This window comes from Heterocephalus glaber, unplaced genomic scaffold (assembly GCF_053883595.1).
Source record: "Heterocephalus glaber isolate CG9 unplaced genomic scaffold, H.glaber_assembly_v1.0 deba00001781, whole genome shotgun sequence".
NCBI classification, from domain to species: Eukaryota; Metazoa; Chordata; class Mammalia; order Rodentia; family Bathyergidae; genus Heterocephalus; species Heterocephalus glaber.
This window is the reverse complement of record NW_028258467.1, coordinates 4,801,228-4,829,017: the sequence shown is the minus strand read 5'-3', so window position 1 is coordinate 4,829,017 and position 27,790 is coordinate 4,801,228. Positions and strand designations below refer to the sequence as shown.

Sequence of the window (27,790 nt, the reverse complement as noted above, 5' to 3'; positions counted from 1 at the left end):
AGTATGACTCCCCTCCCCGCTGCTGTGCTGAGAATTGAACCTAGGCCCTGTGCATATAAGGCATGTAATCTACCACTGTGCTATAGCCCCTTTTAAGACAGGGCCTCACTGAGTTGCCCAGATTGGCCTCAGCTTTCAATCCTCTTGCCTCAGCCCCCTGAGTAGCTGGGATTACAGACATGTACCACCATGCCTAGTTTAGGAATGTGACATTTTAATAGTTTTGTTATTTCTTGAATCCTCTTATCCTATTTGTAGTATATCCTTTTATATGTTGCCCAGAGGGTAGTATAGTTTTCTTTGTCTAGGTAGTACACCTTTTTTTAGTAAGTTTTATTTCTGGATGCCCTTGACATTATGGTTTTAGTTGTTATTGGAGGATGAGTTCTATTTCATTATCTAATTGACTTGTTTTATATAAGATGTTGATGTGTATATGTCACTTTGGTAATCTGGCCACTTTGTGGAATTCTTTTATTCTAATACTTTTGGAAATGATTCTTTTAGGTTTTTCACATACACAGTTATCTTTTGCATTATTGATAATGAGTTTTAGTTTGCAGTCAGTATTATTTCTTTTAAAATTTGGGCATAATCTACTCCTCATATGCTAGATGATAAACTTTATCCCATTCCTTTCTCACACCTGTAGTAATAACCTTGAGATTTTTAAAATTTTTTTACTTTTTTCCATTAATTCTATTAGTACATTTTAGGTATAAAATACAGTTACATTCATCATTGGGATCTTGTACCTTTACATGACGTATCTTGGTTCTTATTTTTTCCCTGTTCCCCTGCCCTCCCTTCATCCCCTCCACCCTTCCCTATTTACAAAGACTTTGTTTCCATTTTTTTCCTTTTCTCATATTTTCTTTTCCCTTCTTTCCTTTTTCCTACCCCTCCCACTTCCCCTGCTCCTTTAGACCTTTTCTTCCTATTACACAATATCAATTATACATTTTTAAAAAATTTACAATATCAAGATTTAGAGGACACTACCACAGATTTTACAGAATTTAAAAGGATATAGAAAGCATATTACAAAAATCTTTTTTGAAATAAATTTGACAACTTCTAAGAAGTACCTTGGAAGACAAATTAATGAAACTGACTCGGGAAGAAATGTAAAATTTGAATAGCACCTATTAAAGAAAGTATATTCCCAACTTGAAATCCTACCTATATGACAACAACAGGTTCATACACATTTTAACTGATAAATTATATCAAACATTTAAAGCAGAAAAAAGAAAGAATACTTTTCCCCTCATTTTAGGAAATCAATATTGTGCTAATACTAAAACTGGATAAAGATAATAGAAGAGAAAAGTATGAACATAAATTAAAAATTTGTTTAACAAAACAAACTATTAGAAGTCAGATCTGGCAGTATGTTGTAAGTGGTTTTATTATAGGGATGGCAGTGTTGGTTCAGCATTGGAAGATCCACTCCTGTAAGTCATCGTTTTAACAAAGGAAAGGAAAAAGCCATATGATCCTTTCAGTAGTTGCAGAAAAAGTATTGGACTAAATTCTGCAGCAAAAACACCTTATATGAATGGAAAAGATACAGTACTTTCTCCCTGAGGTGGGGAACAAGGGCAGATATGCCTACTCTTCATCTGTCTATTAAACTTTGCAACATAGGCCCAAACCAAAATAGTCTGGCAATAAAAATAAATAGCATAGGATTGGCAAGGTAGAAGTAAAATCTTTATATGTAGATGAAATGATCATCTACAGAGAAAATACTAAAAAATCTCTAGGAGCCCCTAGAACTTATATTTGAATTTAGCAGGATTAGAAAACACACAGTATATATAAAAATTCAGGTCTGTGTATACTTGCTATAAATGAAGAATTGGATATTGAAATTTAAAAGTTATGTAGGAGTACAAAGGACCTAGAAAAGTAAAAAGAAAAAAAAAATAACAGTGTTGGAAGACATTTATTACCTAATTTTAAGACTTCCTCTAAAGCTACAACAATCAAGGCAATGTTGGTGTAAGGAAAGACATACAGATCAATGGAATAAAACAGAGAATCTGGAAATAGAACCACACATATATGGTCCACTGAGTTTTGAAAGATTATTTAACATTAACATTTTATAGAACATAAACTCAACTCAAGAGCAGAGGAAAAGATAGTGTTTTCAGCAAATTATACTAGAACACGTGGTATCCATATGTAAAAAGTTAGCCTGGACCCCTTATTTCCATACGTAAAAATAACTTGAAAGAATCTATGAGCCTAAATATGAAAGACTAAAACTATAAAACTTTAAGAAGAAATTATAAGGGAAAATGTTCATGAATTTAGGATAGGCAAGAATTTCCTAGGATACAAAAAGCATGATGTATAAAAGAAAGAAATTGATAATTGAGATTCCATCAAAATTTAGAACTTGTTGAATGACATCATTAAGAAAATGAAAAGTAGTCCTTAAACAGACCATATTTATAATACATATAACCTAAGACCAGACTATATAAAGAACTCCTACAGCTCATTAATAGACAACCCAATTAAAAAGTAGACACAAGAAGTTGATAAATAGCCAGTACAGATACGTATTGACTTATTGTCATGACTTTTTCTTTTGTTGGCTTCTCCCCACCTTGCATTTAATTTCTTGTCAGGCCCAACAGATTAATTCTGCTAGGCTTCCTGGGGTTGTAATTCTTGTTGTCTTTTCCTAGGATATTGTCTAAACTTTTTTGGAGTGCTGGTTTGGTATTCATGAAGTTCCCTAAGGTGCTCTTTGTTATGAAAGTATCTTATTTGCCCATCAATTTTTTTTCCCCCATCAATTTTGAAAGATAGTTTTGAAGGGTACATCAGTCTGGGTTGGAGGCTGTTTTCCTTTAGGGCTTGAAATACGTCACTCCAAGCTCTTCTAGCCTTGAGGGTTTGCGTTGAGAAGTCTGCTGTGATTCTGATGGGCTTTCTTTCTTTTGTATGTGATTTGTTTCTTTTCTCTAACTGCTTGAAGAATTTTGTTCTTCTGTTGGGTTTCTGGAATCTTAACTATTATATGCCTATATGTAGATTTTTTTGATCACAGCTACTTGGAGTCCTATATGGCTCACTTATCTCTATGTCAAGTTCTTTTCCGCTGCCTGGGAAATGTTCTGCCATCACTTCTGTGAACAGTTTTTTTATGTCATCTGAACTCTCTCCTGTTTCTTCATTGACTCCGATCAGTCTTATGGTATTCTTCTTTGCATCATCTAGCAGCTGCTGGACTGATTTCTCTTTTTCTTTTCCTGGTCACTAATAGCAATCTTAGCTTCTATATCTGAAATTCTGTCCTCACATTGGCTCGTTCTGCTGCATAGACTTTCAATGGAGGAGGTTTTTTTTTTTTTTTTTTTTGGTACCAGGGATCGAACTCGGGTCCTTCCGCTTTTGAGGCAGCCGACGGAACCACTGAGCTAAATCCCCGGCCCCAGTGGAGGAGTTTTTAATCTCCTGGAAATCTGTTTCTATCTGTTTTATAGATTCCATTTGTTTCCTGTGTTGGGATTCCATCATGTTCCTCAGCTCCTCTCTAGATTTATTAATCATGCCTTGCACTATGGGCACAATCTCTGCTGTTATGTGAGAAATTATTTCTGATTTCATTGTTTCCATATCTTCTTTTGTTGCCAGTTCATAGAGTCCAGGTGGTTGAGTATCAGTTGGTTACATCTCATTTCCCTTTGGGTTGCCTTAGGTGATCTGGAAGTCTGGTTTTGAGACTTGTTCAAGTGTCTTCTCATTTCCACAGATGCAGCCTACTGTGCCTTTGTTGAGGCAACTTTTTGCTCACTCAGTGGTCTTCAATTCTCAGCAAGCCACAGAGCTGCCTTTTCTCTGCTGCTCAGCAGTACACTCAGAAAGGTGGCCTTGGGCCTGGGATTTAGCTCAGTGGTTGCACTGCCTGCTATGCAAGCACAACGACCTGAGTTCGATCCCCGGTATCAAAAAAAAAAAAAAAAAAAAAGGTGGCTTTCTGGATCCCTGAGCTGACCTGTTGTCTGAATGGGTTTTTGGCTGGGGCCTGTGCACGCTTGGGATGTTATCTAGGTGTGCCACTGGTTAGGGCCTTTATGTAGCTGTTGTCTGGGAGGGCCTTTGGTTGGGGGCTGTGCACGCCAGTTCCTGTTGTGTGAGCAAGCTTCTGGCTAGGATCTTGCGTACTTCCTGATGGTATTGGGGTGAAGCTCTGGCTGTTGCTTGTGTGCCTGTGTAGCTCTTTTCCAGGCAGGCACTTGGCTTGAGCTGGTGTGTCCCAGCCTCTGGGGTCGGGATGGAGCCCTGGTTGGCATCTGCTTGCAGCCGCCCTGCTCTGGTCCACACTACTGCTCCCCTAACTAAGGTGGTCTGGTGTGCCTTTATTGTAGAGATTTTCTTCACTTTTCTGATGGGCTTTAATTTTCATCAAGGGACCTCAGAGAGGCCCTCTTTCTGTTGTTCACTTCTACTCTATCTTCTCAAGCTCAGAACAATGTTCTTTAAGACCCCTGCAAACAACTCTGTGGTGTGGATCTAGGTAATGGCTCTGCACAGCTGGGGTGGGGTGGTGGTGGTGATGCTGGCACCTGCATGGCTCACCTCCTTGGCATTCTGGGGTGGTGGTACGGTGGCCCGAGAGGCTCCTGAGAGTTTTTGCTTTGTTTTATCATCTTAGGTTTCCTCCTATAAAATGAAACCATTCCTATACTTATAAAATTAAATTATAAATTCAGTTGTAAATTTTGCTTTTGCAAGTGTTTCATTTAGAATTTTTGCTTCTCCCTAATCAGTAATGAGATTGACTATAGGTCTTTTTGTGCTGTGTCAGAATTTTTCTGTCAGTGTTAACTTAATCAAAAAGAGTGTGGAAGTCTTTCACATCTGTTCTGTGGACTGTTTAAGTAGTGTTGGCATGATCTTGTTCCTTAAATCAAGAGACTACACCTCTACAGCTTTGTCGGTGGGCCTGAAGCTTTGGGGGGTTGTTCCCTCTTTTTTTTCCCCTTTTCTGTGGAAACCCTTTGCCCCACTCCCCAAACAAACTAAGATCTTTCACAACATTCTTGCTATTTTCTGTAGATATTAGCCCTTTTGGACTTTTGGTCTGTTAAATTAATATGTATCTGTATAGTATCTATCCACATACTTACATTTGCTACTGAGAACAACCTCAAAATATTTAACTCCTTTATTCTTCATTTTTAAAAAGTACCAGGTAGGTACTACATGCTATTCAAACACTGGGTAATAGGTTAAGAAATGGAGAAACACAAATATTGAATAACTTTCTGTGATCACATATAGCCAATAAGTGGCAGAACCCACTTGTATCCCATGTAGTCTAGCTAAGGACCTCTTAATCACTAACCTGTGCAGCTGTTCTTGGGTCAGCTTTATAATTGGTATTTTAATAGACCTTTTTGAGTTGTGCTAAAATTCTTAGACATTCTTTTTTGGAGATGAGGTTTTACTATATGTAGTTCAGGCTCACTTTGAACTCACTATGTATCCCAGGCTGGCTTTGAACTCATTGGGATCCTCCTGCCTCAGCCTGAGATTATAGGCATGCTCCACCATGCCCAGCCCTAGATAGTCTTAATGTTTATAATTATGGCCCCTTTCTCATTTTTAATTTTGTGTGACTCTTCAGCATTTAAAATAGTGGAAAGAGCTGGGGATTTAGTTCAGTGGTTCCGCTGCCTGCCTCGCAAGCATAAGGACCCGACTTTTATCCCCCGTACCAAAATAATAATAATAATAATAATAATAAAATAGGGGAAAGAATGCCATTTCAACAACATAGCAGTGAAAATAAGGCATGATGCAGTTGAAACCAACAAAAAATTATTTCTTCATTTCAACAAAAGCAAAACTTGGTTTTCTTTCTTTTTTAGGTAGCATGTTCCTACAGAAAATAACCCAAACACTTGGCCTGTAAAAGGAATAACTAAAGTGGTATTTAGAAGCCACACGAGCACTCAGATTAGCTTTCTCCTGCTGCAGGTGCTGTGAAATGTTGCTGTGCACAGAGAAGGTAGCTGATACAAAGAGGAAAGTGTGATATTGCCTGGCCAAGTGATCTAGAATCTGATTTTAAGGTTGATAAAAATTTGCTTATGTGGACTTAGAAGTCCTTTTAGTTCTTTCTAACATATCTAAAAAAGAACCAAAATAAGCTTGTGTGGTAAATCTTCTTCCCAAAGAAGAAGAGTTTTTTTTTAAATTAGGCTTCAATTTTATTAAAAATTACTTTGAACTTTATTTAAGTAAGGTTTTTAGAATATTCTTTTTTAGAAAGTGGCCAGAGAAAACACAGAGCTTATTTTTGCTGGAGCTCTGGCTTGAGTAGAGGTTTTCGTTTAGATACTGACCTTTGGCTGCAGTTGACTATCATTTTAGTCAGATGCTGTAAAACAGTGGTCCTCAAACTTCAGGTTCTCAAGGACACACAGTGCTGGGCCTCTTTGGATGGGGCCTAACAATTTGCTTTTTTTTTTGGTACTGGGGATCGAACTTGGATCCTTGCGCTTGCGAGGCAGGCGGCAGAACCACTGAGCTAAATCCCCGGCCCCAAAATTTGCATTTTTAACCAGTTCCCAGGAGACCCCTAATTGCGCTCGTAGGGATTACACTCTGAGAACCTATGCTCAGAAAAAATGGATTAGCAGAATATAGTCATTAAAGAATTAATAGAGCCATGTTGGCTTTTAAAGTCTACTCCATTTTTTTTTTATCTTCTCCATTTTGGATGATTGGGAATTTCTAGGTTTTAATAGCAAGAAAAGTAATACAATACAATTTGTCTGATGCTTTTCAATTTTACATATGTCATCTCATCAGATCCTTAAAATGCAGAGAAAATAAAGAGATTTTGAATTAAGAAATCCTAAGTTGGCTTGCTTTATGTATGTATGTATGTATGTATCAGGGATCGAACTCAGGACCTTGCACTTGCGAGGCAGGCGGCAGCACCACTGAGCTAAATCCCCAGCTTGTTGGCTTCTTTTAAAAGATCACAACAAATAGGTTATAGAATGGAAGTTCAGAGTGCGTTGAATGAATATAGTGCAGTGTGGGATGTGTACAGGTCCTGTAGGCAGAGCTTTTGGAAGACATACTGAGCATTCTCAGAAAATGACTGCAATGGAAGGTTACACTAGATATCTTTTAGAATGTGTGATTAAAGATGTGCCTGACTCCCCTGATAATTATCCATGAATTTCTTTTTAAATCTTTTTATTTAAATGAGATTATATTTTTATACTAATGGATTGACTCATAGATAGTACTCAGTACACTTAACAGCAGTCCAGAGTAGCTTTGCATACACAGGATAGCTTAGTGCTCAAGAGCAGAGTTTGGGCTCTGAGGTCTGGTGTTAGCTGCCTCAGTTCATATGCAGACTCCAGTTAATTGTTGCTTGTGGGAAAATTACTTAACTCGTTTGAGTCTTTTTTTTTTTTTCTGTCTTTTAAATGCGGAATAATAGTACCTGTCTCTGAGAATTGGCGTGTCATTTAAAAGGGGATATTTTATACATTTATTGTGCTGGTTAAATGAGATGTGTATATGACATTGTCTGTACAGTGCCTAGGTTCACTGAGAAGTTTTCAGACAGTTGAGTGGTGCTTTGTTGCATAAAAGACTTGCAATAGACTATTTTTGTAATATTTTCAGAGAGTATTTTCTAATAAAAATAGTTGATGTTTATTGTGTACAGTACGAAAACACAAGAAGGTCTAAAAAACTGTTGTCTATAATCCCATCACCCAGTTGTATACTTGGTATTAACTATTTGTTATTTTACTGACCAGTCTTTTATCTATAATTATGTATCTTTTTCTTTTAAACTTTTTTTTTTTTTTTAGTACTGGGGATCAAACTCGGGACCTTGCACTTGTGAGGCAGGCACCGAAACCAGAGCTAAATCCCCGGCGCTATAGTTATGTATCTTTTAAAAATCAGAGTCAGTATTTCTTTCCCCCAGTTAACTTTGTAGCTGATTATTCTCTATAACAACCAGAATGAATGTTTTACGGCAACAACGAAGACTTACTTGATAACTCTCCCAAGTGACTACTTTGAAGACTAATACAAAAAACCATTCATCTTTGTTAGTTCATCAACTAAAGGTCAACCCTAAGAATCTGAAATTAAATATATACCTTTATTAATTAAAAAAAAATTTTTTTTACTTTTTAGCACTTTTGAATATTTAATTTTCATGGAGTGAAATGAACAGATCTTGCATTTGTCAGAACTTCACATATTTATGAAACCCATCTCCTGTCAAGATGTAGGATGTTTCTCTTAGCTAAAAAGTTCCTTTGTACCCTCCCCTTTTCTTTTCCTCTTGACCCCAACCCACAATCATTGCTGACATTTTTCACTATGAATTGATTTTGCCTGTGCTCAAACTTCATATAAATGGAATCATACGCTATGTTGTGTCCCCAACTCCCCAAACCAGGCTTCTTTTGCTCACTACATATTTGTTTTTTGAAATTCATCCATGTTCCCTGAATCTGTAGTTGGTTTGTTTTTTTTTTTAATTGCTAGATAATATTCTGTTGTATGAATGTGCCACAAATTGCTTATCCATTCTCCTGTTGATGTTGGAGTGGTTTCTAGTTTGGAGCTATCGTGAAAAAAGCTTCTACAAATATTTTTGTAAGTAGTTGTGTACATACATAGGTTTTTACTTCCCTTGGATAAAAAAACTGGGAATGTACTTGACCAGATAAGGAAAGTCTGTTTCTAGACTCTTTGACCATAGTTTACATCTGGCCCATAGCCTGCAACCTAACAGTGAGTTTTGTGATTTTAAAAGGTAGCTTAAAAAAAAAAAAAAAAGACGCTGGGCCCAGTGGCACATGCTTGTAATCCCACCACTTGAGAGGCTGAGGAAGGAGGATCACCTTGAGTTCAAGGCCAGCCTGGGCTACATACTTCAAGTCCAGACCAACCTTATCTACATGGTGAGGCACTGTAACAAAAAAAAAAAAATAAAGAAAAGAAAAAATCTGTGATGTGGTGCTGGGGATTGAACCCAGGGCCTTCACACTGAGCTACATCCTTTAAAATTTTTTTTATTTTGAGACATGATCTCACTTGTCCAGGCTGGGCTCAAACTTACAGTCTTCCTGTCTCAGCCTTCCAAAGTGACAGAATTACAGGTGTGCACCACTGTGCTCAGCTAAAGATTTTAATGTTTTAGAGCACTTTTAGCTTCCCAGTAAAATTAAGGTACAGAGATTGCTTACATAACCTCCCCCCCCCCCCACATGCAGTCTCCCCTTAATCACACTTCCCCCTGAGTGGTACAGTTTATTACAGTTGATTATTCCATTTGACACATCATAATCATTCAACCTGCATAGTTTACCTTAGCTTTCTCTCTTGGTGTACATCCATTGAGTTTGGACAAAAATGTATAATGTTGTGAATGCATCGTAACTGTATCATACAAGTAGTTTCACTGCCCTAAAAAAATTCTCTGCTTAATTTCTTCTTCCTCCCCTCAAACCCAAACAATCATTTACTGTGGTTGTTAGAGTTTTGCCTTTTTCACACGTCATATTCTAGGAATCATATGGTATGTAGTCTTTTCTGATTAGTTTTATTCGCTTAGTATTATGCATTTAAGGTTTCTCTTTGTCTTTTTATGACATTTATCTATTTGCCTTCTGATGGACATCTTGGTTTCTTCCAAATTTTGGCAGTTATAAATAAAATTACTGTAACTATCCATAGGAAGGTTTTTGTGTGGACATATTTTCATTACCTTTGGGTAAATACCATTGGGCACAATTGCTGACTCATATGGTAATAATACAGTATATGTAGTTTTATAAGAAACTGCATAACTCTCTTCCAGAGTAGTTGTACATTTTGCATTCCCACTAACGGCTCCAGATTCTTACTAGCATTTGGTTTTACCAGCATTGTGGAATTTGATCAAATGATGTGTAGTGGGGCCGGGGATTTAGCTCAGTGGTGCTGCCGTCGTCCTTGCACTTGTGCAGCAGGTGGTGAAACCACTGAGCTAAATCCCTGGCCCGGTATCTGAATGTTTTAATTCACATTTCCCTGATGGTGTAAAACATTTTCATATATACTTATATGATATGTATCTTCTTTGGTGAGGTATCTATTAAGATCATTCATTGGTCCACTTTTTTTTTTGGTACTGGGGATCGAACTTGGGTACTTATGTTTGCGCTTGCGAGGCAGGCGGCGGAACCACTGAGCCAAATCCCCAGCCCCTATATATTTTGGATAACTTTATTATCACATGTGCCTCTTGGTTACATTTTCTTTTAGTTTGTGGCTTATCTTTTCATTCTCTTGACATTTTCTCTCAAAGGGAAAAAGTTTACATGTTTTGTTTTGAGAGAGGGTTTCACTGGCCTTGAATTTACTGTGTTGCCCAGGCTGGCCTCAAACTCTCCTGTGATCCTCCTCCCTCAGGCTCCAGAGTGCTGGGATTTCATGCACATGCCCCAGCTCAGATGTTTTTCATTTTAATGAAGTCCAGCTTGTTTCTTTCATTAATGTACTTTAGTTTTACAGTAAATATTAAAATGACTAGAAACTAAATAAATGGAAACACATTTGTTTAGTTTCTAGATTCTGAATCATTTGATTTATTTGTGTCTAATATGGAGAAATGTAACGGATGATTCTGTATTATTGATATATCTTATGACCTTGATGAGCTCACTTACCAGTTCTATTAATTTATATACATTTTATTTAATTTTCTGGCTTTATTACTCTGCCTAGAACCTTAGTACAGTGCTTAATAAAAGTAATGAGAGTGTACATTCCTTGTTTTTTGTTTTTTTTTGGTACTGGGGATTGAACTCAGGAACTTGCGCTTGTGAGGCAGGTGCCGGAACCACTGGGCTAAATCCCCGGCCCCCTGTGTTTTTAATTTGAAAAAAAACCTTTTTTTAGAAACCATTTTTAAATATGATATTAAGTATAGGCTTTTTTGGTAACTTATCAAGTGAAGAAAACCTTTTTTGTGTGTGTGTACCGGGGACCAAACTCAGGAACTACTGAACTAAATCCCCGGCCAAGAAAATCACCCTCAATTCCTCCTCTGTTGAGTCTTTTGATCATAAATTGTTACTGAATTTTGTCATATTTTTCCTTCATTTGCTGACAATAGAGCTTTTCTTCATTCTTTTTTTCTACTTTAATTCTTTATGTTAATATGGTGGATTACATCTTTCTGAATTCTTTTTATATTTTATTGAGTGTTATTAATTAAAAGTGTTCAGGATTTATGCCTGTATTTGTGAGAGGTATGAGTGTTATAATTTCCTTTTTTTTTTTTTTTGGTAATACTTTTATTTGATTTTGGTATCAAGGATATACTAGCTTCATAAAATTAGGTAAGGATTACTTCCTCTTCCTTTCTTTTCTGAAAGATTTCATCTAAATTAGTATTATTTATTTCTTAATGTTTGATAAAATTTACTAGTGAAGCTATCTAGGTCTGGAATTTTCCTTGTGGGAAGATTTTTAATTATGATTCAGTTACTTTAATAGGTATTAAGCCATTCATATTTTCTACTTCATGTGTTACTTTGGTCATTCATGCTTTTCAAGGAGTTTACTCATTTCATCAGCTCTTTTTTTTTTTTGGTACCGGGGATCGAACTTGGGACCTTGTGCTTATGAGGCAGGCACCAGAACCAATGAGTTAAATCCCTGGCCTCATCAGTTCTTGAATACTTGGCATGAAGGTAGTTTTTTGGGTTAGAATGGGGCGAGTTGGCGGCGGGGGACACAAGAGTCTTGCTGTGTAGTTTAGGCTGGCTTCAAACTCACAGCCTTAGCCTCCCAAGTGCTGGAATTACAGGCATGCACCACCATGCCAGGCAAGTGTTCTTTTTTTTTTTTTTGGTACCAGGGATCGAACTCGGGTCCTTGCGCTTGCACAGCAGGCAGCGAAACCACTGAGCTAAATCCCCGGCCCACCAGGCAAGTGTTCTTAATGTTTCCTTTATTTCCTTCTAGTACATGTAGAATCTGTAGTAATGTTCATTGTCCTTTTGTGCTTTTCTCTTGTTTTTCCGTCAGTCTAGACTAGGATTTGTCAACTTTTTGATTTTTGTCAATATATTCCTCCCCTCCCCTCTCCCAGCAGTGCTGGGGATTGAACCCAGGGCCTTCATGCAGAGCTATATCCGCAGCCCTTTTTTTATTTTTTATTTTGATACAGGGTCTTGCCAAGTTGCCCAGGGTAATTCACACTTAAGATTTTCCTGCCTCAGCTTTCCAGAGTGCTGGAATGACAGGAGTGCGCCACTGTGCCCAGCTTTGTTTTCTGTGTAATTTATTTCTATCTTTTTTTCTTTCTTCTGCTTTATGTTTTTTCTAGCTTCTTAGAGCAGCTTAGATACTGACTTTACATTTTCCTGGTATTGACATTTGAACAATAAATTTCCCCCTTAACCTTATATATCTCTTCCATTTCCTTGTCTGTTGTTCAGTCTGTTGTAGTAAACCAGTAAACTTATAAAAAAAAAATTTTCCCTATGTACTTCTATAATTGTGTCCCATAAATTTACATTTAGTTCAAAATATTTTTATATTTCACTTGTGATTTCTTCTTTGACCCCTGGATTGTGTTAAACTGTTATTTAATACTCAAATATTTGGAAATTTTACAGATACTGAAATTTTACTGAATTCTAATTCCATTCTGTTCAGAAAACATTCTCTGCTTTTTTTTTGATACCGGGGATTGAACTCGGGTCCTTGCACTTGCGCAGCAGGCGGCGAAACTGCTGAGCTAAGTCCCGGGCCCTCTCTGAATTATTTTTATACTTTGAACTTCATTGAGACTTATTTATAGACCAGCATATTGTATTTCTTGATGAATGCTTTGTGTATGCTTAAAAAGACGGAATCCTATAGTGGTAGGGTGTGGCATTTCATAAATGTCAAAATAAATTGATGTGTTCACACTGTCCGTTTTTTCTTTTTTTTCTTTTTGGTACCAGGGATCAAACTCAGGTCCTTGTGCTTGTGAGGCAGGCCTCTATTTTTTCTTTTAATCAGACAAAGTTTGCTTGTTTGGTGTATTGGGAATCTCTTATTAGGTGAATATATACAGAATCTGCCAAAAAATGTGTACATCAGGAAAAGAAAACGACCATACCCAGGAATATACTTGTGCAATATTTTTTTTTTTTTGGTACCGGGAATTGAACTCGGGAACTTGTGCTTGCGAGGCAGGCGCTGGAACCACTGAGCTAAATCCCTGGCCCTAGGAATATACTTGTATAAATACTTTCAATACTAAATTTATTGAGACATCATGAGGTTAATACAGGTTACCTGTGGCCTCTATAATTACAAGAGGTGCAAAGTGATGGCCATTAGCTTCCAAACATTTACAGCGAACTGCTGAAGTGTATATACATTGTTTTGGTGGACTCTATATTTTTGCTAGTTATAGTTCCCTGATAAATTGAGCCTTTTACCATTATGAAGTGTTCCTCTTTATTAATATTCTCTGTCTTGAAGTCTATTTTTTTATATTACAGCCCCTCTTAATTTCTTATGATTCATGTTCACGGTGTATTTTTTCACCCTTTTGTCTGTTTCTTTATAAAGTGTGCTTCTTATAAAAGGCATATGAGTGGATCTTTTTAATTTATACTAACAATCTTAGTCTTTTAATTGGAGTTTTTATTTACATTTAGTGTTGGTAATGACTGGATTTAGATCTCTCATCTTGCTACTTGTTTTCAATTTGTCCCTTTTGTGTTTTTGTGTTCTTTTTCTCCTTTCCTACTCTTCTTTTGAAAGATAATTTTAGTATCTGTCATCTCAGTGTCTGTTTTATTTGCAGTCTTTAGTTTGTTTAAATATAAAATTTCTGGGTATGGTCATGTTTTCCTGCCTCTCTGTGGGTCTAGTAATTTTTGAGTAGGGGACATTGTGGATGACACATTGTTCAATAGGGCTGTTGTCTTCTGTTAGAATGAGTTTCATGTTCTTTACAGATCAGTTTAATCCTTTCAAGGCTGTTTTTAAACTTTTGTAGATTGGACCTTGAGGATTGCTCCTGATTGGGGGTCTCTGTCTCTGTTCAATTCCTGGAGTGATAAGCAAGTCCTCAAAACTCCTGCTGATCTTAGGTTCTGTCTCCAGCATTGTGGTATCTCCAGAATTTCTTTAGCTCAGAGTTTCTTAGTAATCACACACCTGGGGACTGCTCAGACAAGTTCCAGGTGGTTACTTGCTATGTGATTGTAGTATGTAGATTCGCTGGGGGGGGGTGCTCTTTCTTTTGATGGTTTGAATGTACATTATAATAAGTAATGGTGACCCACGGTAATTATATACTTCACTCTAAAAATTCTGTTATTTCCTGAATTGTTCACAGATAGGTTCAGTGTATAAAACTAGAAAGTACCGTGCTAACATTCTTTTTTTTTGGTAGCGGGGATTGAACTCGCGTCCTTGTGCTTATGCAGCAGGCAGCAAAACCACTGAGCTAAATCCCTGGCCCTGTGCTAACATTCTTAATGTAAATGGGTCCAAAGCATAACTTCAAGGACTGACTTTTCCAAAATGTTTTTGCTATAATTTGGAAAGAGTTACTCTGTTGTAGACAGTAATTTGCTGTCCATCTGTCACCCAGCTAAAATACTTAGGGGTTTTTATGTTGGTTACCATGTAATATTTTTAGCATTTAAAAATACGTGTGTTTGCCTATAGCATAAAATTTCAGCAGAGTTCTATGAATAACATTAACTGTATATACTCTTCCTAATTATGTTTTTTTGAACCGGGGATCGAACTCAGGTCCTTCTGCTTGTGAGGCAGGCGGTGGAACCACTGAGCTAAATCCCCGGCCCTCTTCCTAATTATGTTAAAAAGAGCATGCAAGGACCTGCCCATTGTACCTGGGACTCTGTTATTGGGTGCTTTGCAAACATAGTCTTGCACCATCCCAGAAGTTTAATAATTCTGTGAAGTGAGTGCAAGATCTGTTTTACATAAGGAATAAAATTTTCTGTGCCAGTTTCTTGCCTGTTCAGATAAGTCACGTTATACATGTTATAAAGTAGCACACTTTTACTTTGAAGCCTTCCCATGAGTGACTCCAAAGCCTGTATTTTTTTCTACTATATCATTTTGTTTGTAATATAACAGGGAAATGTATAATGCTTTATTTTCAGCGTATGGAGCAGGTTTCCCCCATACACAAAATATATAAAATAGATAGCTGGAGGCGTGAGTCTTTTCCCAGGAGTATTTTTCATTGTAAGAAAGGTTTTACTGGTGACACCTCATAGAAACACACCCCTGTCCACTACGCTTTGCCTGTGATCTGATCAGGCTTTGGTTCTCCAGCTGAAGTGTTCATTCAGCTGAGCAAGTTTTGCAAGACCCATAAGGAAATGGACTTTTTTGTCTAGAAAAATGTGTGCTTGCTTAAATGCAGGAGGACAGCATAGTTACAATTTCTCTTACTTGTGATTCTATGATGCCCCTCCCCCTCTTTTTTTCATACCGTTGATCGAACTCGTGTCCTTGCGCTTGTGCAGCAGGCGGTGAAACCACTGAGCTAAATCCCCAGCCCTTACTTGTGATTCTAAAAGGTGATTTTGCCTCTTTAGGTATTTTACTTACATTATGGTAGCAAAGAAAGGTTTAGTTTAGCCAGACATTGTGGTGCACATCTGTAATCCAAATTATTCAGGAGGCTGGGGGTAGGAATATCACAAGTTTGAGGCCAGCTTAGAAAGCTTAGCAAGACCCTATCTCAAAATAAAAAGGGTGGAGGATGTGGCTCAGTGGTAGAGTGCTTGTCTAGCCTGCTCAAGGCCCTGCCCAATTCCTAGTACTGTGCCTAAAAGCTTGATTTATAACTTTCTATTTTTAAAATTTTCAAAACACAAAAGAACAAAGAATTATAACTAGCACCTGTGTGTCTATTAGTCAAGATCAGTACCTGTTGATATTTATCATATTTTCATCATAGTTTTTTTTCGTCTTCTGCAGTAAACTTTTTTTTTTTTTTTTAATGGAGACAGGGTCTCACTAGGTAGTTCAGGCTGGCTTTGAACTATGTAGCCCAGGCTGGCCTCATACTCTCAGTGATCCTCCTGTGTCAGCCTCCCGAGTGCTGAGATTACCAGCATGCACTACCACATCCAGCCTAACTTTATTACTTACAGCTGTTTTAGATTTATGAAGAAATTGGAAAATAGTGCAAAGGGTCTCACATCTCCTTCCCTTCCCCATTCCTACCCTGCTTTTCCTGTTTACATCTCATGTTACCATGGCACATTTGTCACAGTTATTAAACCAGTATTAATAATATCTGATAATTAGCTGAAGTCCATGCTTTAATCTTATTTCTTTGATTTTTCCTTTATGTCCTTTCTGTTTTAGGACCCCATCCAGGATAACCACACTGGACTTAAGTTTTTAAGTTTCCGTAGGCTTTTCTTGGCTGTGACAAATTCTTAGACTCTCCTTGGTTTTCAGTGACCTTGCTGGTTTTGAGGAGAACCACTCAGGTATATTGTAGGATGCCCTTCTTTTGGAGTTTGTCTGGTTTTTTCCTAAGACTGAGGCTGTGGGCATTTCTAAGGAAGATTGTCAATATCAAATGTTGTTTTCATTATTTATTATCAAAGGTACACACTGTCAGCATGACTTACCATTGTAATTGTTGCTGTCGATCACTGGCTGAGGTCATGTCTGTCAGCTTTCTCCACAGTAATGTTACTATTCCCTACTGTCTTCTTTGGGAGGAGTCACTGTGCCAGAACACTTAAAGGTGGAGAAAACCATGTTCTACCTCCTTTATTACGTACGTGACCAAGCCGTAATTTGTATGTCTTGCTGCCGGGTGCCTTGTAACACCTGGTGGGACTGTCCTGGGCTTAGTCCAAGCTTCTTTCATTACCTTTGATGTCCTTGTTAGGATATACATTCTGCCTGAGTAAAAATTCCACTTTCTTTTTGGTATTGGACATATGAGTGATCCCCTTTCCTGAATGTTCTGAGAGAGGTGTCTCAAGTACTCTAGGCAGCACCTGATTAGAAACATGAACTGAATGCTAGTGATATTTTTTCATCAGGAAGTATAAATACCTATCAGTGGATGGTAATTTTCAAAGCGATACTTCTGTGTATATGCATCTGTGAATATTTTATATTTTAAGATAAAGAGTATGGTACTTTGTAGCTTTTAAAAAGTGGTATATTGGCCAGGCTTGGTGGTGCATGCCTGTCATCTCAGCATTCAGGAGGCTGAAGCAGGAGAATCATCACGAGTTTGAGGCCAGCCTAAACTACATAGTTAGACTTTTTTTTAAAATCCTTTTATTGGTACATTTTAGGTATACAATATAATGACATTCATCATTGGAGATATGCACCTTTACTTACTGTCTTGGTTCTTATTTTTTTCCCCCTTCCCCTACCCTCCCTTCACCCCCTCCATCCCTCCCTATTTACAAAGACTTTGTTTCCATTTTTTCATTTTCTCATATTCCATTTCCTTCTTTCCTTTCCCCTGCCCCTCCCACTTCCCCCTCCCCTTTGCTCCTTTTCTTCCTATTTCACTTTATCTAGTATACCTTTTAGTCCTTATTTCCACTTTCAGTTTCTCACACTAGAGAAACTATTCGGTATTTACACGTGTGTCCTGTTTATTTCACTTAGAGTATCGCCTCAATGTGCATCCATTTAGCAATAAATGTCTCTAGTTTCTCGTTTTTCATGACTGAGTAGTATTCCATTTTATTAAAAAATCACATTTTCTTGATCCATTCTCCAGTTGATGGGCATTTGGGCTGCTTCCAAGTTTTAGCTATTACAAACTGTGCTGCTATGAACGTGGGTGCACATATATCACTATGATATGCTTCTTTTAATTCTTTGGGGAAGATACCCAGCAGGGGAATAGCTGGGTCAAATGGGGCTCCCAGTCCTAGTTCTTTGAGGTATCTCCATACTGATTTCCACAGTGGTTGCACCAGTCTACACTCCCACCAGCAGTGGAGCAGTATTCCTTTCCCCACAGCCCTGCCAGTGTTTGTTGTTGGTTGATTTCATAATAGCAGCCATTCTTTCTGGAGTGAGGTGGAATCTCAGCATTGTTTTCATTTGCATCTCTCGAATGACCAGTGATATTGAACATTTTTTCATATGTTTATTTTCCATGTCTACTTCTTTGTGTGAGAAATGTCTGTTCATTTCAGATGCCCAATTTTGGATTGGGTCTTCAATTTGGGAGGTCGGATTTTTTTTAAAGTTCTTTATAGATTCTAGATAGTAGACCTTTGAGGGACAGCTGGTGAAAATTTTTTCCCACATTGTGGGCTGTCTCTTCACACTGCTGGTGGTTTCTCTTGCTGTGCAGAAGCTTTTTAGTAAAAAGAGATCCCACTTGTTGATTGTTTGTGCTAGTTCACGGGCGACTGAGGTTTTGTTCATAAAGTCTTTTCCTACCCCAGTGTCTTTTTTTTTTTAATTAATTTTATTGGTACATTTTATTGGTACACTTTAGGTATACAATTCGTTTACATTTATCATTGGGTGTTTGTACCTGTACATGATATATCTTGGTTCTTATTTTTTTCCCCATTACCTGTGTGCCCTTCACCCCTTCCACCCTTCCCTATTTACATAGATTTCATTTCCATTTTTTTCCTTTTCTCATAGTTTTTCCTTTCCCTCTTTTCCTTTTCCCTTCCCCTCCCTTCACTCAGAGTTCTACCTAACCTCTGTTCTAGCCAGTTCAGCATTTCTGTTTTTATATTTAGATCTTTAATCCATTTCAATTGTAGTTTAGTGCATGGTGAGAGATATAGGTCTAGTTTTAATCTTTGGCAAGTTGAAACCCAATTTCTCCAGCACCATTTATTAAAGAGGCTCTTTCCTCCAGTGAGGGTGTTTGGCTCCTTTGTCAAAGATGAGGTGGCTGAGTGTGTCTGGAGTTGTTTCTGCATCTTCTAATCTGTTCCACTGGTCTTCAGGTCTGTTTCTTTGCCAGTACCATGCTGTTTTTATCACAGTAGCTTTGTAGTATAGTTTCGGTCTTTTTTTTTTTTATAACATGGAACATGATCTGAAGTAATACGAGTTCAGTAGTCACTTTGTTAGTGTCTGAGTGGAATCTTCATGCAGCCAGTACTGAGCCATGTTATACATTTTGTGTTTTTCTGCCAAGTAGTAAAGAAAGAAGTAGAAAACAGGCCATTTTAAGATCTTCCTAGAGTGAGGCAGGAGATAGCTAATACTAGAAGTAGGAACTTTAAAAATTGTCTTGCAAAGAAAAAAAATTGTCTTGCAGTTACATTTGTAATTGTTGCAGTTGGGCTGTATGCCTGTCTGTTTTCATACATTAGAAAGTCAAGTGGTTTGTGAGTCCTGCAAGATGTTAGAGATTTTTTGTGCTCTACTTTTGGAAAGAGATCTTAAAGCCACCTTAAGACTGTACAGTACTTTGTGGTTTTCAGAGCATTTTCCTGTGTGCTATCCTTTTGAAGTTGGAAACAGGAATTCACAATGGCTCCATGTGAGTGGTGAAAAGAGGTGTATAATCTCAGCCACAAGCAGGTATTCTGATTGGGCTCAGGGAGGCAAGGCTTGGGACACAGTGGTAAAAGACAGGACAGGAGGAGGTTATGAGGTGTACCCCTGCCCCCCAAAATCCTGGCATGTATGCTTCAAGGGTCATCCCAGAACCAGAGTTGCTCCTGTTTGGCAGCTGGCTCTCTGGTTGTCAGGGTATGGCTCAGCCTCAGTGTGCTGTTGCTGCCACTGTAGGCTCACTGAATCAAAGTGAATGGCTAGGATTTGAGAAGCTCTGACTCTTGGAGTCCTCAGGATTTGATTAGCAAGATCTGAGCAGCTTTCATCCTGTTTGTTGATGTTGTGGATGATGCTCTTCTGAGACAGTTCTTACCTTTTAAGACTAGTCAACAGCATTAACAACTGAGTTACTCCTCCTTTCGGTCTCAATGTCCACTTTAATTAATTAATACCTTAGATCTGTCAGTTACCCCCTTGCCAGATGGTTGCTCATCTTGTGATGTTGTTGTGGACATTTAGATCAAGTAGAGATAGCCTTTGGAACTACAAAAATGAGGGATATTCAGACTTCTTAGGTGTCTTGCCATGTTTTCATTCATGCTGGTGATGTAGAGCAGCTGCAGTGGCAGTTGAATGTTTTTGTCATGTAGCCTGCCCTTCAAGCCTCAGAGTGACCTTTTGATCTGTGGGTCAGCCTTCTGGGCTGGGACCCCTCCTTTCCTCTTCAGATCCATTCCACAGTCAATGTGGTGCCGTGTGTTGATAGCACACATTCTAGTTTCCTTGCGCTCATGTCTTTTACGTTGGGTTTGGGAGAACTTGACCCCTGAGTGTTTGCCCACTCCTACCACATAGTACCTTCCTCCTAGAATATACATAATAGATTGCTTTCCTGGTTGATAATAAATGTGTGTTGCCTCAGCCTTTTCATCTTCCATGGTCATGAAGATAGCTGTCACGTAGCGCCCTTGCCAGAAGGGTCTATGCCTTCTATAGATACTTTCTAATTATAACTGCCTCACCATCTGAGCTGAGGAACTAACATTTTCAGGCAAAGTTTGATCCAGTTTCTTCCTCACATACCAGGTAGATTCTGATGAAGTGGTATCTGTGGCTGCCTGAATTTGAACCAGAGTTCACATAGTGGATACCTTTGTTGTAGGAAGAACCATCTGTGAGACTGCTGAGGCAGTACAATTAAGGAGTTAAAGTAGCAGCTTTTTGTGCCCTGATTGCACTTGTTTCTATTTTCCTACCTCCCCACTTTCTTTGCAAAGACTGGTGGTAGATGTCTGATAGTAGCGACTGAGTTTCATTCATTTAGATTTTTTTCTGGTCGCATGTATAATACACTAGAGCAAAGTATGACAGTTTATAGCCATGTTATAATCAGGGTGAATTTGATTTAAATTACCACCTAGGAGTGATCTCTGACTGTCATAATCAGTTTGATCTACCTAGTATTCAGTGTCTGATGACAGCTTCAATTAACATTTTAAGAACAGCTCTGCAGCCAAATAATAGGTCATCTTGTCACTATGGGCAATCAGGATGTTTGAGTAGAGAATGCTTTTTAAAAGCAATTTTTCCTCCTTATGATAAAATAATGCTTTGTGTAAACATTTTGACTAATATAGATAGTATATAAAAAGGACCCCTCCAGGGTAGTCACTATTAAATACTGATGTTTTCTCTTTGTTCTGTGTGTGTGTGCACACATGTCCATGCATGCACATGGGTGCGTTTTACATTTTGTATACTCCTCTTTTTTTAACTTCAAGGACATTTTTCTTGCCAGTGATCAGAATAACTTTTTATTGTCTCGGAGGTGGAGCTGTTTGACCAGCTCCACCAAGCCTGTACATTGATTTGGCACCTCTCACTCTTCCTAACACCTCTCATTCATTCTCTGTGTGAACCAAGGCTTCCTCAGTCTCTCTTCACCGATACCACCAATCAGGAAGACTGATTTAAGAACATTTTCCTGTACCAGCTATAGTTTGATAGGATCTTTCACATAGAGCCACATGTATTTTTAAACAACAATATGTCTTTGCATGCACCTTACACCTCATAAATACCTTATGGTATTTCATGTGCAAGGCCTTTCTTCATCTACATTAGTCTTCTTTTTTTGGTACCTGGGATTGAACTCAGGACTTTGCCCTTGCGAGGCAGGTGCAGTGCCACTGACCCTACTTTAGTCTTCTTCCTGTTAGGACCAGGAGACTCACCAGGCAGAAGTGGCATAGAACCTGAGTTGGCAGTGGATGCCCCCACGGCCACCTCCTGCCCCCACCCAAAGTGCTCTTGTTCCTGCTTCTGTGGTAAGGAAAAGCTGTCATCCTGTCTCAAGAACTAGTTCTGGTTTCCTGCCTACTGTAGAGGAGGTGCACAGTTCTCTAGTTTGCTTCCTGCTGTGGCTCTCTTCCTTCATGCTTTCTTTCAGGTTCTGCTCTGTCTTCTTGCTCTAATTCCTGTAATACCTGTATCCATTAGCTTGTTCCTTTGTGGCCACCCTCTGTGTATCCTTTCTGTCATTTTCATCGGTGAGTGGATTGCCAACCCATGGAGGAAGGTGCTTCTCCGCTTGACAAGAGCTCTCTATGCAGAGGGTTTGGGGTACATGCTTCGTTCATCCAGTGACGTGAAAAATCCTCATCTCTGTTCCATTGTGCTATAGCTGGGCTCAAGTGTAAACTATCTATAAAGAGTCACTGTTTATAGAATAAAATGATTTTTTTTCTCACCTCTTCCCTTATCTTTTTATCTCCTCTTCTTTTCTTCTGCATTGCCAGTGTGGGCTGGGCTAGGCTAGAAAGGTGTACTCAGTCTTAAAGAGGGTGCTCTTCTACCTAAAAATATGTTAGGATTTGAAGGAATTAAGGAGAATAATGCTTTTAAATTTTATCACTTTTTGGATTATTTTGCTTTGGATTACCTGTGCTTTTTGTAAGTACTCTGGTCAAGGGTGTGCAGCTGTTGAAGATTGGTCCCTTTTCTGTGTGGACAGCAGAATGCCCCATGAGACCCCTGGTCTTCTGAAAAGGTTGCTGGCCATCCACTAGTGCCCCATAGGGATCATGGTGTTTCAGAGCCACATAGATTTAGGGCCTTGATTTGTCACTCACTGTGAGTAGCTCTGTCTCCAGACCTCATATGAATCAAGTGCTGATTGAAACCAAAGAAGTCCTCAGAATTCTAACCTCAGAAGGAACTTCAAAGGCTACCTAGTGATTATCTCAATGCTCCTGTTTTACACATGAAGAAAACTAAGGCTCAGAGGGACAGGAGGGTTGGCCTCATTATAGGGTCCATCAGAAGCAGGATTGGAAACCCAATATTTTTGCTTGAGTTAGCGCAGAGCTTGGAAAGGTGATGTCCCTAAAGGCTGTGACTGCTGAGGTGTACCAGTGGTATTAGGGTACTAGCTTCATTGTCAGAAGATTGTAGTTAGGCCTGAGTTTCCACCTCTGTAAGTCATAATCTCTAAGTTACTTCTCTAAATCACAGCTTCTTGAAAGAAGACATTTTGTCCAAGTGACGCATGTTAAGAGTTGCTGAATACTTTTTTCTCACCTTCCAGTTGGGCTTTATCTGTCCAAGTTCAATGTTCAGATCCAGGGATGCATTTTTTTTTTTTGTACCAGGAATCGAACTCGGGCGCTTGTGCTTGCTCAGCAGGCGGCAAAACCACTGAGCTAAATCCCCGGCCCTCTGCACATTTTTTTGAGTGTCCTCCAAGGTGGTGGCTGTAAGAGTTGAGCAAGCGGGAAGTGGGCTGCTCACCTGCCCAGGTACTCTTGCCCAGTTCTGTACCCTAGGTGCGCTTTGGCTGGCCAGTTATACCTACAGCATTATCAGCAGTGATGTATTTCCCTTGTTCTCTGTCACCAAGTTCTTCAGATACTGGAACTGATAGGTGCAAGCAAGTAATAGCAGACAACTGAATATGCCGTATCTTTCCACGAAAACTGCTTTTCTTGGCTTTTTTCCAACCTGGTAGATTGCCAAGTGAAAATGCTTTTGGGTTTACAAATGATCTGGCCATAGTCTGGCTTAATTATAGTTCTTTATACCACTGAAAAGAATGGATATTTCTGTCCCTTAAATTATTTACACACTTTGCTCCTAGCATATTGAGTTGTGTTGTTTTTATATACCTTATATGAATTTATGGTTTTAAGTGTATGCCATCTTGTGGAGAATGATGCTGGAAATCCCACCTTACCAAATAGGTCAAACTGAAGCCACATCCAATGGACTGGTCACTTACTAGTGGGAGGCACATGGATTTCTTTTTTCATAAGAATGTTTTGTTCATCATGTTCATTCATGTTATATTCATCTATAATTGGCTTTAATTTCAGCCCAGGCATTTTAGTTTAGGATATTTTGATCATTTGCTTATATTGTTTTAAGTTTGAAATGAACATTGAAAATGAGTGAAAACTGGAAATGTTTGATTCACTAGGACAGTTTGAAAATAATAGTCTCTTCAGAATATTTCTACAAGTAGTAAACTCATAAGATTGATTTTTGTCACAGTATTTTTCATGTTTCTTGAAACCTTTCTCAATCAGATAACCAGTGATTCCAGCTGGCCTCCTACTACAGCCTGTGTTTGAGCCATTCTCTGGCATTACATGTTCTTTGAAAAATGTTCCTGTATTTCATTATTACGTTAGGCATATATAGGAAAGAAGCTATATCTAGTATAAAGTGATCATCCCCCAAAGATGCAGAATAATTATTCCCATAAAGTAGCTGACACTTGTAGCTCTTCTTTTTTTTTTTTTAATTTTTTTACCCCCAGTACCAGGAATCAAACTCAGGACCTTGTGCTTGCCAAGCAGGCGCTATACCACTGAGCCACATCCCTGGCCCTGTTGAAGCACTTCTGCTTGTCAGCTCCTCTCCTGGGAACTTTATGGATATGAGTTTGTTTCAGACTCACACAGCCTTGAGATGAGGTGCTGTTTACAGATGGTAAGAGCAGGGTATCAAGAGGTTTAAGTAAATTGCCCAAGACCACATAGCAAGTAGCAGAGCCATAATTTAGTCCAGTTATATCCCGAGTCCACACTGTTGACACAAGGTTATATACCACCTCACTGAATAAAATCTTACTTGTGGTTGTTTTCCAATAGAATTTTTTGTTTGTATTTTTTTTTTAAAGGCATTGAGTTGGTTTTGTCCAAATGGCCTTAGCTTGCCTGGTAAGGGATAGAGCCTATGTCTTCTTCTAGTTGTACTCATTTGAGTTCCATATATTTGTAATGTCATGGCTCTGCTCAAATGAGGTGGGGACAAACCACATGGTATAGGGCAGGGTCTCTGGGTGGAGAATGTGGAGCTTCACAGTGAGTTCTTGAGGTAATTTGCTGTATTTGAGCTTTCTGGACAATTCTTTCTTTGTTTATGAAGTGATTTAGTTAGTACTTTCAGTTGTCTGATTGTCCTTAACTAGGTTTATTGCTGAAGATTGTATTTTATTTCTTTTTTGTATGCCATCTGACCAGCAAAGCCTCACTTCCTCTAAGCACTGTGCTGTGTATTGTAGTTTTAAGTGGTATCAAGGTGTAAGGAAAACTGAAGTCAGCTTTTGAAAACAACAATGTGGACTCATTGAAACCACATCAAACTCAGCATTTGCTACCACCTGGAAGTGTTTTCCCTAAGCCCCAGCTGAGACCTGACATCCTGTGTGGTAATATGTGTCTGCCTGTCATCTTCCTCTTGCTGGCCACACAGCATGTTCTGTCCAGGCATTTAGGTGTGGTCAGACCCTTCCCTTGAATGTACAGTATGTTGCAAGTGATCATCTGGAGATTTATAACATGATTGTTTTCATGAGTAGTTGGTGTCTCTGGAAGGAGACTGTCTATGTAAGGCTTGTGTATGTGGCATGGGTTTAAGATCAGGGTCACGCTTGCTCTTCTTTGAGGATTGTGAATGCTATGGGGACTTTTCTTTCCCAAGAAATAGGTGTTCTTCATCTTTTTTATTTCCCTGATACTTTTCATTAAGTGAATAGATTTCTTTAGACCTCCACAAATCATGAAGGATTCAAGTTAAGAATAAAAGAAATCAAAAGTCACTCGAGCCTTTGTCATTTTCTTCTGCTTTGGGAACACCCAGTAACTGGGATGCTGTCTGTCTTTGGTGTCTTCTGGATCTATAATTTTTTTCTAGAGTGAGTGTCTACATAAAGGGTATCCTAAGAAATGACATTTACATCCAGGAACCTTCTCTTTCCTTCTTTTCACTCAAATGTTCTTGCTTCAGGGGAGACAGGACCTGTTTTCTTCGTGAACTTGCCAAGATCTCCAGGTGGCTACATCCAATTCCAGTGTCTTTATCTTTAGGAGATTTTAGGGCCCTCTTTAGACTCCCTTTGAGAATCTAATAATGCTCCTTTCCCCTCAAAAATGCACATCATACAAAACTTGCCCAGGTGTTACCACCCAAACTACTCTCCCCCGTCCCCACTGGCTACCCAGGCAGTACCTGCCCATTGTCTCATCCCAGTGGATTCTGGGCTGCTGTAACGTGAGAGGAATTACCACTAGTGTAGCCACACTGTGAAGATGTTTCTCTGTTCCCCCATCCTATAGAGGAGCATGAGCATGGGTGTGTGACTCACTCAACTGTAGATCCTGTTCTAGGGAGAAACTTATCCTGGGATGATGTGCTTGTATTCTTTCCATCTTACCTCCTTTTCAGTATCAGTGCCATTCCTCCTTAACCCCCTCCATAGTTCCTGGATTTCTGTTCATTACCTTTTTTAGAGACTGGATCTTTCTTGAGTTAGGTGGGAAAGGTGAGCAGTAAGGTTTGTTCTCCTGGTTAATGCAGTGAGGGGGAGAGGAAACCTGCTCTTTAACTGATAGCAATACAAGTCGAAAGTGAACACTTGTCCCACATTCTGAAGTAAACAGGAAGCTGTTTACAGCCAGAGATGACCACTGAAGCTGAGGGGTCAGTATATCAGAGCCCAGATTGGAAGGTCTGTGGTAGGGCCTGGTTGGGGCCTTCCCACCAAAACGAAAGGTTTCCTGCCACAGAGGACCCTCTTCTTTGTGGATGGATAGGCCCAAATCTGGCTCTAGTGTTTTTCTCCTTTTCTAGTGTTCTTTCCTTACACACAGGGACTGCAGTTTACATGTTTTTATTCTCTCAGTGAAGAGAGATGCAGCACCTAAGCAGGTTCTTGAACAGCTGATTGATAGAGTTGGTCACACTGCTTTTTCTTGGGAAAATTTGGTAGCACAGTAAGGGATTGTTTAATGGATTTCATTATGAGAGAGCTTGTCCTTTTTTTTTTTTTATAAGTTCTTAGAATAGAATCGTTAACTTTCCTATTTTCTGAGATTGAACTTAGATTAAATACAGACATTCCTCATTTAACAATTGAGTTCCATTCCTGTGACTAGGTCAACTAGGTCATTAAGTGAATTGGTTGCTAAATGAGGAATTGTAAATAGCATGTACATTACAATATTCAGGACAAAAAAAAGGGTCAGAGGAAACTCCAACTTGCTAATTTTACTTTTATTTGCGTAGCTCTTACATGTAATAGTATAATGTATAACAGACCATCAAACTACTATACTGCACAGTACAATCAGCAAAAATTACAATACTTTATAAACACGATGTACTGTACTCCCCAAAAAGACATTTAGGCTCTATAAACAAGATGTACAGAACTGTACATACACAAAAAAGATGGGTCATAAGTCTGAGCAGCAGGAACAGATATTAAACAGGTAGGTTGTTAAGTCAGGACCACCTGTACTGGAAGGGTTCTGTTTGGAAGGGGAGAGTGAAAAACACATTTTAACATGTATGGGCTTGTCAGTGGATGAGGCAGAATTAAGCATTCCATAGGTTTTAATTAGTTCATGTATAAATTTCACCATCACTGAACAGTTGCTATTTTTGTTCTGGTCAGCTTTTTAAGTTTTATTGGAAAGATTAGCTTGGAGGTTCTCTATAGCAGCCTTAAACCAAATCCTGATAAACTCAAGTTGAAAATAAAGCCAAATTTACTAAATTATTTTCTGGTAATGGGAAATTAAAAAGAACTAAGTAAGTTTTTATTGATCGGAGTTTGACATCTTAATTTTACTACTTCATTTTGAGTATTGGTTCTAAAATGTATGTATGTGTTGTAGACTAGGGGTGTAGCTCATTGATA

General features: G+C 38.6%; 1 protein-coding gene across 3 annotated transcripts in view; it reads left to right on the top strand.

The window, feature by feature from the left end:
- The window catches only part of Crebbp (CREB binding lysine acetyltransferase), a 138,517-nt gene that overhangs the window by 33,108 nt on the left and 77,619 nt on the right, over positions 1–27,790 (top strand). The window lies entirely within an intron of this gene.